Source organism: Camellia sinensis, chromosome 14 (genome assembly GCF_055761805.1).
Source record: "Camellia sinensis isolate YWXY chromosome 14, ASM5576180v1, whole genome shotgun sequence".
NCBI lineage: Eukaryota > Viridiplantae > Streptophyta > Magnoliopsida > Ericales > Theaceae > Camellia > Camellia sinensis.
The window spans coordinates 38,193,663-38,210,339 of NC_138974.1; the positions used below are offsets into that span (position 1 = coordinate 38,193,663).

Here is a 16,677-nt window from a genome sequence, read left to right on the forward strand (position 1 = left end):
CTTGAATTTGAAAAGTTTGTTTGGTTTTCTGAATAACCAAACAAGTATTTTAAAATTTCCAGAAAATTGAGTTTGAAAAAGAAGAACCAAACAAAGTAAATAGTTTTGCTAGTCATTTTTAGTTTGCTAGAGTTAAAAAAAATGTTTTAACTATATCATTCTAAGGTCCCGTTTGTTTTGAGTTATAGGAAGGTGTGTGGGTGATTTTTTGACCACACTGCCCGCCTAGTAATCAACTGGAAAAGCACTGGCAGAATAGATGGCTTCAGCTAACCTGTAACAAAAAGAAAAGGCTCCGGCGGTGGCTCTTCCACCCGGGTGCACTCCGACGATCAAGTCAGTATATCTCTCAAAGATAATCAAGTGCTAAACTCACAAGCTTAAGCATAAAAAGCATACCTTAGACCCATGGGGGTGCCTCTCTTTTATAGCCAACTCAATCCTAATCCCACTGGAAGCCTGCCTTCTATGGACTTCCATTCAGTGCTTACTTTGGATTTCACAAGAGATAAAGATAAACTCCCTAAGAGCTTTATCCTTATCTTAGCAAAGTTCCCTTTTTACTCTAGGACTCTTGCCCCTTATCCATTTATCTCAGACTCCGATATCTTCGGAGATAACCTCGGCCTTGCTGAGATAACCTCGGCGTCACAACCAGGACACGTGGCACCTCGGCTGACACATCGGCGTCACCTTGCCACGTGTTGGTATTCAGAAAATACATCCCCACAACTGCCCCTAGGTTCTATTACCTCGGCATTTTGAGGTGATAGAACCTATATCTGTATTTTCTTCCAGTAAATCGGCTTAAAATTTGACAGCCGAGATCATTCATTTTAGACCGACATGCTTTCCCTAAAAAATCAAGATTTTTATCTGAGACCCACCTTCTAAGATTAAGCCGATATCATGGGTATGTGGAAACATAGGGTAAACACCCCCCTCTAAACTAGAATACTTTAGATAGGAGTTTGAGATCCCAGCCGACGTCCATTTGAGGTTGGCTGGGGATGATGACTCTATCATGCCCACTGCCGACTCCATGCCTTTCCCCGTAGTCGCCTTTATCGAGTGTGGGCTTTGGCTTCCACTAAACATTCTGTTTCGTGAGGTTCTCCATTACTATAAATTGAATCCTATGCAACTGGCCATCAATTCTTACCGAGTGATCAATGGTATTATAGCCTTAGCTAAACAGGAAAACGCTAGGATCACCCTTGCCGACATCCAATATTGCTATACCATGTGTGGCCTTAACTTGAAAGAAAAATGCTACATTTATTACCTTAAGCCGAGGTCCACAAAATTCAAAATTGTAGCCGACCTCCCAGACTCCAACAAGGGAGCTGGTGACGATTACTTCATTACCTCGGGGAACTGGAAGTTCGCCCCAGATGAAGACCTCCATCTCTTTCTTCTCCTACGATCAGTCTTTATAGAGGGTAATGGTAAGAGCCCTGCATTCATACTTGTTTTACTTTTAAAGTCTTGTATACTTTATCTGTTTCCTAATGTCTGCTTTGTTTTTGCTTTTGTAGTTCTTCCATGTTTTTTGGTAGTGTCTTTGCCAAAGATTTCCGTAGTGGGCAGTCATCTTTCAGGCCGTTCTTGAAGGACATGACCGCCACCTCTTGGTTGCAATCAGGTATTCGATTGAACACCTCGTAGTACCTTTTTGCGTAGGCCTTAAGGCCTTCATCCTTGGTGATTTTTAAAGCCATCAGTGCGTCGACCCTCAAGGGCTGTAGTTTATTTGTCACAAACCTGGCCACGAACATCTCGGCCAGGCCTTCCCAAGTCTTTACGCTTCCCTTTGGTAGTTTATGGAACCAATCTGATGCAATTTCCCCGAAGGATGAGGGAAATACTTTGCAGAGCAATGGCTCGTTCCTACTATATAACGCCATTGAATTCAGGTATAGTCCAACGTGAAAGTTGGGATCTGACTTACCATCATATATTTGGAACCTCAGCATACTGAATCTCTTTGGTGCTTCAAATTTGTCCAGTTCCACCGAGAATGGTGTCTTCGGCTTAACCGGAGAAGTTACCTCGGCTTTAGCATTCTGTTGTTTCCTCTTGAGGTAATCTCTCAAGTCTTCTTTACTCCTCCTTGGACCTAGGCTATCTTTGGACTTCAATCTTTTCGGCACACTACTTTCAGCCTTGTGGTGGGCTCGTTTTGATCTCTCTCCATGTGTTGTGTCAAAGCAGAGCACCTGCCCTTGAACATGCCGATGTTCTTTGGGCTCTGGGTCCTTCGTGTGATACGTCCTTCGGGACTCCTCTCGTCTCGGCTCCTCTCGTCCGACTTCCCTGGAAGGTCGGTGAGAGTGCCTTCCATTCTTGGTGTGCTGAGGGACTTCGGGGATTGTTCTTCTTCCCCTCTTCTGGCTATTAGTTGCTGTGTCATGCCCCACTTTTTATTACACAAATTATTACCAATTTCATTTACTTAATTCCATTTCAGAGATAACATGCGGAAATAAACTCATATATTCAATTTGTAGAAGTGAATAACATTGCTCTCGTTCGTATGCTAGTAAATACAACATGAGCATAATAAATAAATTGCCCTTGGGCTTACATCATTAACAACAAATCAAGAAGAATGGTGCAACCCTTTTACACATATGGCATTCCGCCCATATAAGAGAGGCCCCGTGGCCAACAAATCAGAAGATCCAAATCTTGCAGCACATTCAGCTCAACACCTGAAAAAGATTCAACAACGTGGGATGAACATATAGTCCAGTAGGGATCTCAACATGGCCTTCAACAATAACATCATACAGATAGCTATGATCATGAATACCCAATCTCATACTAGAATAGTAATGTGACAGTTTATACAAAATATACATAAGTATGAACCTTTCTTGAAAACAACCATTTCAATCAATGCCATAGGCGATTCAATTTTCTTTTCTTTCATTAATCCCCGTTCCCAATCTTTCATAACATTAACAATACCTTAGGAAATAAATTCACTAAGCCCACTACTCTCCTCCATTTTCCAAACATACACAGATATACCTTTTCAAAATATATATATATATATATATATCTCTTTAAAATATCCATTCTCCTTCATACTTTCCAAAAGACAAAAATGACATTTTGGCTTCTTCCTGATACAATCAAATCTATACATGCACCATTATAAAAAGGGAGATAACAACTCACCAACATGCATAAGACAAATCAATGAGGCAACTCGACCCTCCAAATCCGTAATCAACACAATCCATGATATTCCCAGACACACTGAAACATCAATAACAAAACTTTGCTCTACTAGCTATGTGCGTAGTAAGCCAAAGATGCACCTCTCACAACAACATGCCAGTTTACCAGGCGCTAGCTGGAAGGGTATGGTGCCTTCGATTCTCAGCGCAGTCAATTCTCCAGGCGCTAGCTGGAAGGTCACAGTACCTTTGATTTTTAGCGCAAGGTGTAACATTACCAACCCAACATAACAAGACATAATCAACATATATAACACATATACACAAACCATCAAGATACACGCAATGTGTTAAAGTATATGAACACATAACTACCTCCTCCCGAGCAAGCATACATAAATAATGTATCTCAACACTTCATCACATACGATGTTCCATCAACAATGGTATAATGCATACACGACAATTCAACACAACCGTGTTATCCTCCACCGATGACCAAGGATAAAACCTCTAGATGCAAATATTTAGTACATCTATTAAAGACTCAATTGCTATGAGACCACAAACCCAACAACAACATTAACATGGTAGTTAAAGCTACAATCCTTCACATGTGTATGTTCAATACCCAAGAAACAACAATCCAATTTTCATTCGTATTTCAAAAATACTTTTCCCATTTTACAAAACAAGTTCCGTTCCCTTTTGTTGTCGTAAAACCAAATCCGTGGATAATAAAGCCATAACTCATATTAGTCCATTATCTTTATTTCAAACCCAGTCCACAACCATGGTTAATCCCTTAGGCATTAACACCTTCACCCAACTTACAATACTAATAGAGATTTCCAACATAGGTTAACTACCATCCATTTTAACTTATCAATCAAAATATAATTTAGGGCTTTTTCTTCTGTCAACTACAACATGCTAATTCACACTCCAATTAGCCCAAAACAACCACCAATGGTAAAATAACTATCTTTACACAACCAACCCTAGATTCCTTCTCATGATTCCAAATAAATCCAACATGGATATGATTTTTATGCAATACAAAACTACCACATGTCTATCTATAGACGAAGTATTGAAAAAGAACAAGGAAATCCCTACCTTAAATGTAGAACCCAAGGAGAAGAAGAGCTAAACTCGGAAGTGCTCCAAACACCAAATTTCTCGGATCAAAATGTAGCCCTCAATGATCAACACACTTCTTACAAAGGCTCAAGGTGAGGAAAACACTACTACTAGATCAAACCCTAGAGAGAAGTTAGGTTTTAGAGTAAGGAGCTCTCAAAATTGGTTTTGGCAAAGTAAGAGAGAGAAAGGAAATGTAAAAAGTGATTTAAAATAGCCTAGCTGCCAACTGATATACGACTCTCCCGCTCGAGCGGAGAACACAACGCTCGAGCGTCAAGGACAAAAAGCTAGGTACGCTCGAGCGCAAGAAGGCCCGCTCAAGCGCCAAGACACAAGAATAAAGTACATCCGCTCGAGCGTGAAAACCAGTCCGCTCGAGCGTAGATTTCCCCCTCCTAGAACTTACACCAAAAAGTACTACCTGCTCGAGCGCTAACAAGCCCGCTCGAGCGCGACCCGCTAGAGCACCAGAAACCAGCTCGAGCGTAGAAAACACATCTGCAGAAGTTTTGCAGAGACACGAAATACTGGAAGTGTGTAAACCCCGCTCGAGCGTAAGAAGACCCGCTCGAGCGGACCATTCAAAAAACTGGGCAACAACAATGGGAGCTAAAGCTCTACCAACCTGTAACAACCAAGCCCAATACATTCTAAAAATCAAACAAAAGAGTTTAAAGGTTGACAACACGATAGGTACAACTACCAACTCCACGGAACCGCGTCCGGAAAACAACAGAACAGTAAAGGGATAACCGGGATCGCTATATGCTGGCATCGGCGTATCCTGCAGCGGGTATGTGGCTGCATGACATTGTTTTGCATCATGAAGTTGATGACCGACTGTAGGTCTGCCAACTTGTTTGCCAATTCTTTTACTTCCTCATCCCTCCGTAGGCACCTATTCCTCCATACCTGAAGGTTATCTTCGTTATAGTACTTGCCTTGGTCTGTCCTCTTCGAAATGTCGCCCTCCTAGCCGACGTCTTTCTCTCCGTGGCCCTGGTCATGAGTTTCTGCATTGTGGTTGTCTCCTTCAATGTCAAGGTCAATTGGTCTGCCACTCCCAGCAGGAGTGTGGCCCCCAATGTTTTCCTTCTGTCCGTTACTGGCCATCTATTCTTCTAAGTTTCCCACAGACGGCGCCAAATTGTGTGGGTGATTTTCTGACCACACTGCCCGCCTAGTAATTAGCTGGAAAAGCACTGGCAGAATAGATGGCTTCAGCTAACCTGTAACAGAAAGAAAAGGCTCCGGTGGTGGCTCTTCCACCCGGGGGCACTCCGACGATCAAGTTAGTATATCACTCAAAGATAATCAAGTGCTAAACTCACAAGCTTAAGCATAAAAAGCATACCTTAGACCCATGGGGGTGCCTCTCTTTTATAGCCAACTCAATCCTAATCCCACTGGAAGCCTGACTTCTATGGACTCCCATTCAGTGCTTACTTTGGATTTCACAAGAGATAAAGATAAACTCCCTAAGAGCTTTATCCTTATCTTATCAAAGTTCATTTTTTACTCTAGGACTCTTGCCCCCTATCCATTTATCTCGGACTCCGATATCTTCGGAGATAACCTCGGCGTCACAACCAGGACACGTGGCACCTCGGCTGACACGTCGGCGTCACATTGCCACGTGTTGGTATTCAGAAAATACATCCCCACAGAAGGGGATTGAGATTTATAGTGAGGTGGGATCCACTAATATCATGTTTGTTTTGAGAGATAGAGAAGGGATTTGTAATCCCCTCCAGACTACGAATCCCCTTGAGGAGGGGATTAAGATAGGCCCATGAGACTTGGTATTAGAAAATAGTCCACCCGACTTATTTTTTTATTTTATTTTTTATTTTCACATGTTGGCCATTTTGTTTTGAACATAAATGTTTAATTTTTTTTTGTTAAGTAAAAATCATAATTTTATTTATATTTTAATTTTTTTTTTACATATTGGGTATTTTTTTTGAACATTAATGTTTAATGTTTTCGTATTTTTGTATATTTATTTTATATAAAATAAATTTAACAATTTCTACACCAACTAACAACTATTATCAAAACAAACACAATTTTACTTAATCCTCTCACTATCAATCCCCTCACTGTTAATCTCTTCATGAATTTCTTTTATTCTACCTCTAAAAACAAATGAGGCCTAATAGTTCCCATGTTGTCTCTCAAAAACATATCTAGTGATCATGATTGTCCTTTGTTGATATGGCAATTTTGACAATCTTTTCCCATGTTTACCTTTGTTAGGGGAGGGATACGCAATAGGTAAAAGTGTTGAATAAGGGGTCACGATGGTGGATGGGGGTTCAGTGGAGTCCCAATGGTGAGAGAGTTGGAGAAGAGGTGGATTATGATAGGAAAGGATTCGGGGATCGATGATCAAAAGTGGAGGCGGTGGTGGTTGTAGCGGCCAAAAGTAGTAGTTAGGGGTGTTGAGTAAGGGGTCACGATGGTGGCTTAGTGGAGTCCCGATAGTGAGAGAGTTAGCGAAGATGTGGATTATGATGGGAGAGGACTTGGGGATTGGTGATCGGAAGTGGAGGATGTGGTGGCTGTGGTGGCTAAAAGTGGTAGTTGGGTGGGTGGGTAGAATGGAGTTGAGATTTGAAAGATGAGTAGGGTAAAGATAAGGCGTTTTTTTTTTTTTTTTTTTTGGGGGGGATAAATTACAAATATACCCCTCTAAAGTTTACTTAAAGTACAGATTATCTTATGTGGTTTGAAAAATTACAAATATCCCTTTATTAAAAAAATTTATTTAACAAAATTAACTAAAAAAATAAAATTCATAATTGCTCTCCTATACAATAATAAAATTATCTAAATTATTAATTGAAATATATTTCTAATATCATTAAAAATGATTAATTAACTTAATGATTTATTAATAAAATAGATAATTTGTTATGAAATTAAAAATTTCAAAAAGTGAAATGTAATTTTTAAAATTACTGGAGGCGACTTACATTTTAATCAAACTTTATGTGGTACATTTTTAATTTATTTATTTATTTATTTTTGTTTGTTTGTTTTTATGAGCTGGAAAGAAGACAATTTGGGAAAAGGGAGAGGGAAAATTACCATGTTTGACAGAGAAATTGAATAATCAAACCTAGACGCCAAGTTAGAAAACATAACATCCATCAATCATCATCAATGCATGGAAAAAGTCATCATCCCTAATACTGTGTTTGTTTAAAAGATTTGAAAAGAGAAGAGAAAAAAAATGTAAAATTATGTGAAATTTAAGTATATTTTATTCACATTTTACTTATTTTGTTTTTTTTTTTTCTAAATTTTTTCTCAAATCTCCAAACTAAATATAATATAAAAATAATAAAACAACTTCTCTTAACAGAGAGATATGTCTATAGTGTCCTCTCAACGTGTACTGATACATACATACTGTCTATAACTACATGTTCTTCTCATTTTACTAACTACAGATGTGCACCCTTGTGCTGGAGAAATCATTTTACTAATTATTTTTTGCTCCTGGAGCAAATTCATGTGGTGAGCAAATTCACTGGACTAGGACTTTTTGTTAAGTTCTTGGGAAACAATTTGATAAATATAAGTGATGGATGGTGTTAAGTAATGTTCCAAAATCATTAAATAATTACTCTTTCTGCTTGATATACCTTTTGTCTCTTTAACCAAACGTGCAATTGACTGTTGTTTTGTTAGGTATAAGGGTGAGAATTTTTGATATGACACAAAGTCAACTTAAACTAAGATTAATCATTTTTTACATGAGTTTGACTATGACACAATACGATAAATAATTAAATTGAGAGATATCATTATATATTTACATTTTTTAATTAAACCTATCTAGCTAAAACAAAAAAAAATTGTACAATAAGATTTTGATATCAATACATTCTTTTTGTTTTCTATTTGACATGATACGATCTTTTTATTTACTAATTTGGAGTCAATTAAACAAAAATAATTAAATAGGGTTAAATTTTTTGAAATTAAAAAAAATAGTTGAAATTAACTTTTTTATTATTATGAATAATTTGATTTAGTAGAGATTAATTCATGAAATTGAACTTGTGAGTTTTTCTTCTTTCTCTTTTTGTTTGTTTTCGTACATTTGAACTTTTTAATTAGGAGTAAATTTTTTTTGACATGACACATATCAGACAAACTAAAAATGACATGATATAATAATACAAAAAAAATAAAATAAATAGATTGAGTTAGTATCAAATGAATTCTAACACAAATTTAAAATGACACAACATGATGAGTAGAAAAATTTTAAGACAAAGAAGTGGGCCTATCAATGGACTTCACCGGTCTTTGATTCTGTATTTTTAACCTTTTTTTTTCTTATAGATTTGGTTTGTCTTTAGTTGAAGTTTTTTATCAGTAAAAATTATTAAATAGAAGTTTTTTTATCAATAAGAGTTTATGAAAACATGGCCTAATTAATTTTTTTAAAGATTCTTATTGATAAGAGCTATTCGTTTAATGACTTTTATTGATAAGAAACTCTCATTTAACAATTTTTATCGATAAAAAATCTTAACTGTCTGACCCAAATTGGAGAAAAGCCATTCTGTTTTTTTATTTTATTGATCAATAAGATGAGCTCAGTGATTCCATGCTCCGAGCGAGGTTCCAACCCCCCAACACCAACCCCTCACCCTTATGTAATAGTGAATTTCTTCTCTTGCACCTAAAAAAAAGAAGAATTTCTTCTCTTGTAACCCAAAAATAAACATAACATATAATATGTACCTTCAATTTTTTTATTTTTTGTTTTGGTAGTAGTAGTAATTACTAGTATTCTCGAGGAGGCTTGACAAACAAGAGTTGATATGAATGAATCAGGATCCTCTCCTTGCTTCTCTACTTGTTGGATTATTGGACCCACTTTTGGGCTCAAATTTAATGATTTGAACCGTTCACATTTTAAGATTTGTTGAGTATATCATATCTGTTAAAAATCAAATTGATCGGATATCAGAAAGCATGTGTTTGAAAAACTGTTTATTAAATTTTTTTTAAAAATGATTTTTAGTTTGATGAACCGAACACGTAGTTTCTGATATTCGATTAACTTGAATTTTTACAGGTATAATATATTCAACAAATCTTAAAATATGAACGGCTCGAATCATCGAAATTGAGCCCCAAAGTGAGCCCCATGGCCCAGCAAGTAAGGAAACAAGGAGAAAGGCATGGGAGAATCCTGATTCGATATGAATGGAATGATTGATAAATTCAAAGCGCTCCCTCTCTCTCTCACCGAATATGAATATAGTGATACGCATCTCTCACCGAATACGAACATAGTGATACGCCTCGTTTGGAAAATAAAAGTTTTATCTTAAAAGTTAAAAAATTATTAAAAAAATTAAAAAACCTATACCCTTACCAAAAAGTCAAAAATTCTATTTTCTCTCTATTTTTTGTACATTTTTTCATAAAAAACTAAAAAGTCATTCGAAATATATAAAAAAAATTTATCTTATATTTTAACTAAAAAATTAAAAAATTACTAAAATAGTCTATTTCGAAACGAAACCTGACTCCCATGCAAATCACATAGTAAGAGAAATTCAACAGTCCAATGTCCCTACGAAAAGATTGATTAATTAATTGTCTATCACCAGTCATATCCATATTTTATGTATATATATATATATATATATTATGTTCACATTATTAATGTCAAACATGTTAGGTAGGTAGAAATAAAATAAAACAAAAATAAAAGTAAAAATTATGAATTGCACCCACCTGATAGCTGCAAACCGTGTTATTGCTGGATTTCATGAAGTCGATCTGATCTTTGATACCATACCATCATCTTCTTGGGAGTTAAGTGATGAACTGTGTTAGAAGTAGAATTGATCACCACCATATACAACAATTGGTTTTTTCCAATGACAAAACTAGCATTTTGTTGAAATAATTTCTTCAAGTTGAGGGGAATGAAGCCTGGTCCGAAATCATTCAAATGGTATGTGCTTTGAGTATCATTTCATGAATGATTTCGAACCAGACGACATTCCCCTCAACATTTTCGAGAGAGAGAGAGAGAAAGAAAGCTTGATTGGGCTATTATGCATTATGCTTCATGGGGTCCTTTTATACTCGAGGTCCTAGGGTAAGAAGGAGATTCTCTCTTTGGGGGGTCACATGACTCGGAGTCCACTTTCTACACCACCCCTAACACGCTTTCACACATTGGAATGTAGAAATTTTATTGTATTACTTTTAAGATTAAAAAAGTGTTTTTAACAAACCCCATCTACAAATTATTTCCCTTGTTCTCACTATTCCAATTAAATTCATTCAATAATGTTCTAGATTTAGAAAAATTTTATAGAAAAAGTCTTTAGAGTACAATGTGATAACATTGTATTTATTCTGGTCAAATACATATCGCGTTCTAAATAAATAGTATTATTAAATTACCAAAGCATTTTAAATACATTTGAAATTAATTTTAAATGAAATGTTTAAATTTTACTAGTGATAGTGAGGTCAACGCTGGCTAGCAATTGCATGGTAAAGATTTGGATAATATGGATCATTGAGTAATCTCTCATAATCCACACAAGTGTCTGGTTATTATAAAATAAAATAAAAATTATATTGCCCTAGTAAAGTCAATAAGAACATTGATTGGATATCTTTGTCTGTGACTTTAAGAAGGCCATGTTTGGGAGTTCTCAATTGTGAGCAAACACTTGGGCAATATCACAAAAATCATATGCATGCTTTAAATTTCTATTCTTTAGTTTTTTTTTTTTTTTTATTTCATTTTTTATCTCTTAAATTATTAACATTTTTTTTTCTTTTTCTATTTCATTCATAAATTATCAATTTCATCTACTTAATTCTTAAAGTTTCTAACTTCATTTCATATATGATCCGATTGAGACAATCATTCCAGATTAGTAATGGTGAACACCTAAATTAATAGACAATTTTACAATTTAGACAATCTGAACCATATAACTAAACACTTATCCTTTTACTCCAACTATATTAGACAATTTACACCTAATAACCAAAAGACCCATCTTCTTCTTCACCTATCATTTCAAAATTGTAAATACAAATAAGTAATTAACTATATGGTTTAATTCAAGTTTTGAAATGACATTTTTGCACATTAAATTAGGTTTTTATCGGTTGTTGATTAAGATAATTGTTCCTAATTAGGCACACATTTGTTAAAATTATGAACTTTAGGGACTAAATAGAAGAAACTAAAAAAAAATAATATTGATAAAGATAAAAGTGAAATTAAACCTTTAATTTTTAGTCACTTTTGTTTTCTTTTCTTTTGAAAAACAGAGACTGAATTCAAGAAAGTATTTGAGGTCAGACTTGCTTCTAAGGATATGTATTGACATTCTGTGTTTTTATTCTCAACTCTGAAGCAAGGGATATGTCCTTTGCTTCCCACTATGATAAAGGGAAGGTGGGGGGGCGGAGAACCTTGATCAATGAGGCATATGTAGCTCTGTGTGATGCCAAGCTTTACTCCCAAGCTTACCACATATTGCCTTTATCAAGCTTTTTTTTATAGCACCCACAAATATAAAAGAAGGGATGTGAACTAAAGTGGAAATTTAAGTCAACATGCTTGATTACTTGCAAATTTCATCAATTAAATATGCTTATACCATAAAGAAGCCACCAAGATTAAGTTTGGATGACATAAATCTTGAGAAAAAGAATGTGTTTTTCACGAGTCAAGTATTTTATGAGAATTTTGGATCAAAGAAGAGGAAGATCAAAATATGGTGTGAAAAACTCAAATCGATACAAATGAAAGATGCTTCTGAAACTTGTTTTTCTCGATCAAATCCCATGATTTCACTATTTGGAATAGATTGAAATAGGAAAGTGAATACTAATTACCTACTATGATTGAAATTAGTTTTTCAAACTAAAATGAATCTAATCCTCACACCCCATAATAATCACATATTTAAGCTCACTACAACGTATGTTTTAACACTCGAATTATCGACACACTTCAATGAAATTATCAGTGGTATTAAATTAGTAGGTATCATATTCCTAATAATGAGACTCTCATTCCCCACTAGATTCCGACCATTCTAACATGACAGAGAGAGAGAGAGAGAGAGAGGTGATTTTATGACAAATTGACAAACAAAATTAGGTATATGAACTATAGATATGTATATGTAATATGTATAAGAGTGAATTCCTTATCTTTACAACCAGTAATGTTGCTTTCTAGAAAGCTAGACAAGAAAAGACTGCACTTACACTAAATAGTACCCAATAACTAAAATTTATCACAAATAAGTATTCCACTCCACCCTTCTGTTAGACATTATAAAAAATTCAAAATGATTTACATACCTGTGGTACGGAAGCATATACACAATGTAAAGCCATATGTTAAATGAGTTTGGCACAATAGAGATCTTCTCCCCAATTAATTATACTGAGTGAACCAATAATTTTTGGGGAACAAAAAAAAAATTATCAGCAGCATCTCTACGCAACCTCCAAGAATTCATTTTCCCTGTTCATATTAAGAATGAAGACACTTTTCAGTATTAGAAATTGCATCCAGACTTGCGTTCTAAAATTTCAGCATAAAAAATAAGAAAAAGCAACATCATCATTTTTTAATCCTGGTGATTCATTCCATGCCAATGAGTTATTCACTTTCTGCCTTATGAATGCATTGCATATCGGTAAGTTTTTGCCTTTTTGGACATAAAAAATTTCCACATATGAACCAATCATCCACATAAAACAACAACTATAGCTGATTTGTAAGCATGCCTAACAAATGAAAGTCTCACAAGGAATCATGGAAAGATGCAATTATTATCGACAGATAACACCTCTAAAGTCAAATTCTGCCTGAAAGCCGAATAAGGGTTGGACCTAACCAAGTACCATTCATGAAGTTAGACAGTGAAGGATATGTACGGATACATGTCACATCATGATGCAATTCCCTGAGAAATTTCATCCTTAATGTTCTATTCAGTCATCAGTGCCTATCTAGACAACATTTTCATTTCATAGTTCATATGCAAGACACATTAAGATATATGTACTTTCAAAAACCATCCAAACAGGACCTAAAAATTAAGATAAACCCATAACTAGCAGCATTACCCAAGTTTAAACATGCATTTCCAGCCAAAGAAACTAGAAACTAGTATGATGCTGTACATTTGTGAAGGCAGTCATCATGGATGTCTCCATGCAGATCCACTTAAAAAAAAGGATAAAAAATTTGAGCCTGATAATAGAGCCACACCATTCATGAGTCGTGACTGTTAAACCTAAACAATTCAAAGAAAAGCACACACAAGATGTGTCCTTTGAAAATTTGGAGTCAATATGAACTTTTTAGGCCCCCACACTGTTTGGAAATGCTTAGCAGAATAAAGTGCTTTGTGATAGTACTCCCAACACCAAAAGATAAATACATCACTAACTAATCAATATAACACAAAAGCAAATGGAATAAGGACCTCCGTGCAATTTTAAGATTTTCTGCCATAAAAGAACCTAAAAGTCAAAGCACCTTTTCAAGTAGTATTCTGCTTTTACATTTTGAGCATGTCCTACACAAAATGTATAAATACTATATTGAAACACATAACTATTGAATTCAAACAAGCATGTTTTTCCTTCTTTTCTTTTTTGCAAGAGTTCTCATACTTAGTTATTTCATAATTACTAAACAATTATTCTTACCTGGGGAGATTTTGCCTTAAGAGGGGCATCCTTCTGCTTCACTCATCGCTTCATGATAGGAACAAAATAAGTATAAATTACTAGACAATAACAAAAGAAACATGTGAAAAATAAATTGCATAGTTATGTCTCCAATTTTTCTAATGCAAAATGGAACTTTACGAAACGTGTCACACTCTGATTGTAATGCCGACACAAACATGTTTTAAAAAGGATTGCATAAGTCAAAGAGAAGAACAAGTAACAGCCTTGGAATGCTAAAGAACTGGTCATCAACCTTCACATGCCCCACAGCAGTAGTTGCTTAACAAAGTCATGTTTTTAGGTTTAATCGAAATATATATATATATATATATGCCTTCACAATATTAATATGTGCACAAAAAATAACAAGGGTTCTGAGGAGCTTTGATGAGATTCAGAACTAGATTTATTTATGTTAAACCATCTAGTACCCTTGACCTCCTAGTGAGATGCAAGAGTTCTAGCCAACTAGGCTAGTCCTAGTTGGTTCATCTATTAGAAGGTGTACATCGCACAGTTAACACAAACCACTGCAACGATCCTTCCATGAAAAAATAATATAAAATGCGTGTTACTTAAAGGTTATCAAAACAAGCCCAAAGAAGAAGACTTAGAACTATGATCTTCCTCCAGTTTGAATTTGGAAAACTCACCACCAACACAACTGCACCATTACTTTGTGCAGTCGTTGTTGGATGATGGGATAGGCTCATGTTTGATGTCTTCTTTGGATCTATGGACTATGCAATTCATTGTTAATATCAGGACATAAGGCGTAAAAACCCAGAAAATGATATTTACTATGCCATATGTCTAGAATCCAAGAATGGACTGTTGTGATCATGGACCACCTAATCTTTGCACTTACCATGGGATGAGATTATTGAATCATTGCAGCTCCTAGGCAGCCCCAATTGTGGAAACAAGCTCAAGCTCGTTCAGGTTGCAAGTTGACACACCAAGGCCTTATTTGAAAAGTTGACTATTTTAGTTGGTTATTTAGTTGGTTGGCTATTTTAGCCTAGCTAAAATAATTGTGTTTGAAAAGTTGGTTTTTTTTTTTTTTTAGTTGATTTGAAAACAAATCTTTTGGCAACTAAAAATTTTGGTTGCCATAACAAATAAGACTTTAGGCGACAAATGATTTAGTAGCCAAAAACAAAAAAAAAATAAAGAAAAACACTTTTGGCGACTAAACTATTAGTAGCCAAACAGAAAATATTATACCTTGGGCGACTAAAATTTTAGTAGCTAAACAATTTAAGTTTTGGCGACAAAAAATATTAGTCGCTGAAAAAAGCTTTTGGCGACTAAACTATCAGTAGCCAAAAGAGCAAATATTATACCTTAGGCGACTAAACTATTAGTAGCTAAACAATTTAAGTTTTGGCCACAAAAAATATTAGTCGCTGAAAATGTTATGTTAAATTCAATTGAAACTATTAGTCGCCAATTGTATGCTTTTAGCGACTAAATCTTTTTTGGTCGCCAATTACTTTCCTTGACAATCTTTCAATGACAAAGCTGGTGACCATAAAATTTAGTCGCAAAAGGTTTTGGTGACCAAAATTTGACTTTTGGTGACTAAAAATTTAGTCGTTAAAAGTTTCTTTTGTTGTAGTGATTATGAGTTAGATGTGACATTTTATCTTATTGATTATTTATGCTATTTTAGCGCAATCCTCTTCCCAAAAGCTCTTCCCAAAAGTAAAAAAGAATGAAAATTATGATGTTATACCTGAAGCTTAAAATATTGTAACAACTAAGCATTGTCTTTGCAAGTAAGTATTTGATTCGTGTAAAACAGAAAGATGATGATAGAAGATAATGATGGGCTGCTGCTTCATTTCTAAAAGACTGCTAGGGAAATCAAAATCCACTACCATTATGAAAGAAATTTTTTTTTTTTTTTAATCACTGTTGATGTTAATCTAACCAACCAAATTAAATCAAAATCAGGTCTTAAGTCCCATCAAATGGGATCGGCTACACTGTTAATGTTAATCTATTAAATTAAATTAAATTTATTTGAGATTCAACATCAAAATTTTGTTTGAGAATTCATTCTTCTAGAAGTCGTTTGATCTATTGTGATTTCAAAGGGTTTGTTCATCCAAAATATATCTTGGCGTAATGCAGCTCTGCAAAAGAGCATTTTAACAAACATCTAAGGTGCATTTTAACAAACATATTGCAATGAATCTTATGGCTTGGTTTTTGGATATGTTAAAAGAGAAAAAAATTTCAAATGAATAATGTTAGAGATATTAAATTTTCTACCAAATAAATGATCAAATATTTTACATAGTTGTGGAGTGCAATTTTATGAATCCTATAGACATTTTAGTTATTTATTTGATAAAAAATTTGAAATCTCAGATTGTTTTCCTGAATTTTCTCGAGAACCAAACATTTGGAACTATTCTCCTTGGAAAATAAAATAAATAAATAACGAAATTGAAACAGACACATTACGTCGTCGTGGCATGGTGGGACATCACATCGCCTTTCTTAGTTGGGTTTGGGGGTGCAGATGGACCGATGACCCGGACCCGTTCAAGCTTGTTCATGGTTT

The 16,677-nt window shown here is 35.0% G+C and overlaps 1 long non-coding RNA gene across 1 annotated transcript; it reads right to left on the minus strand.

Moving 5' to 3' along the window:
• Positions 1–2,478: 2,478 nt before the first annotated feature.
• On the minus strand, positions 2,479–10,427 carry LOC145806684 (uncharacterized). Its single transcript, XR_014350086.1, has 2 exons — positions 10,104–10,427; positions 2,479–2,714 (listed from the first exon to the last, which is right to left on the minus strand). It is a non-coding gene; the product is annotated as an uncharacterized LOC145806684 (long non-coding RNA).
• Between the last annotated feature and the right edge of the window lie 6,250 nt (positions 10,428–16,677).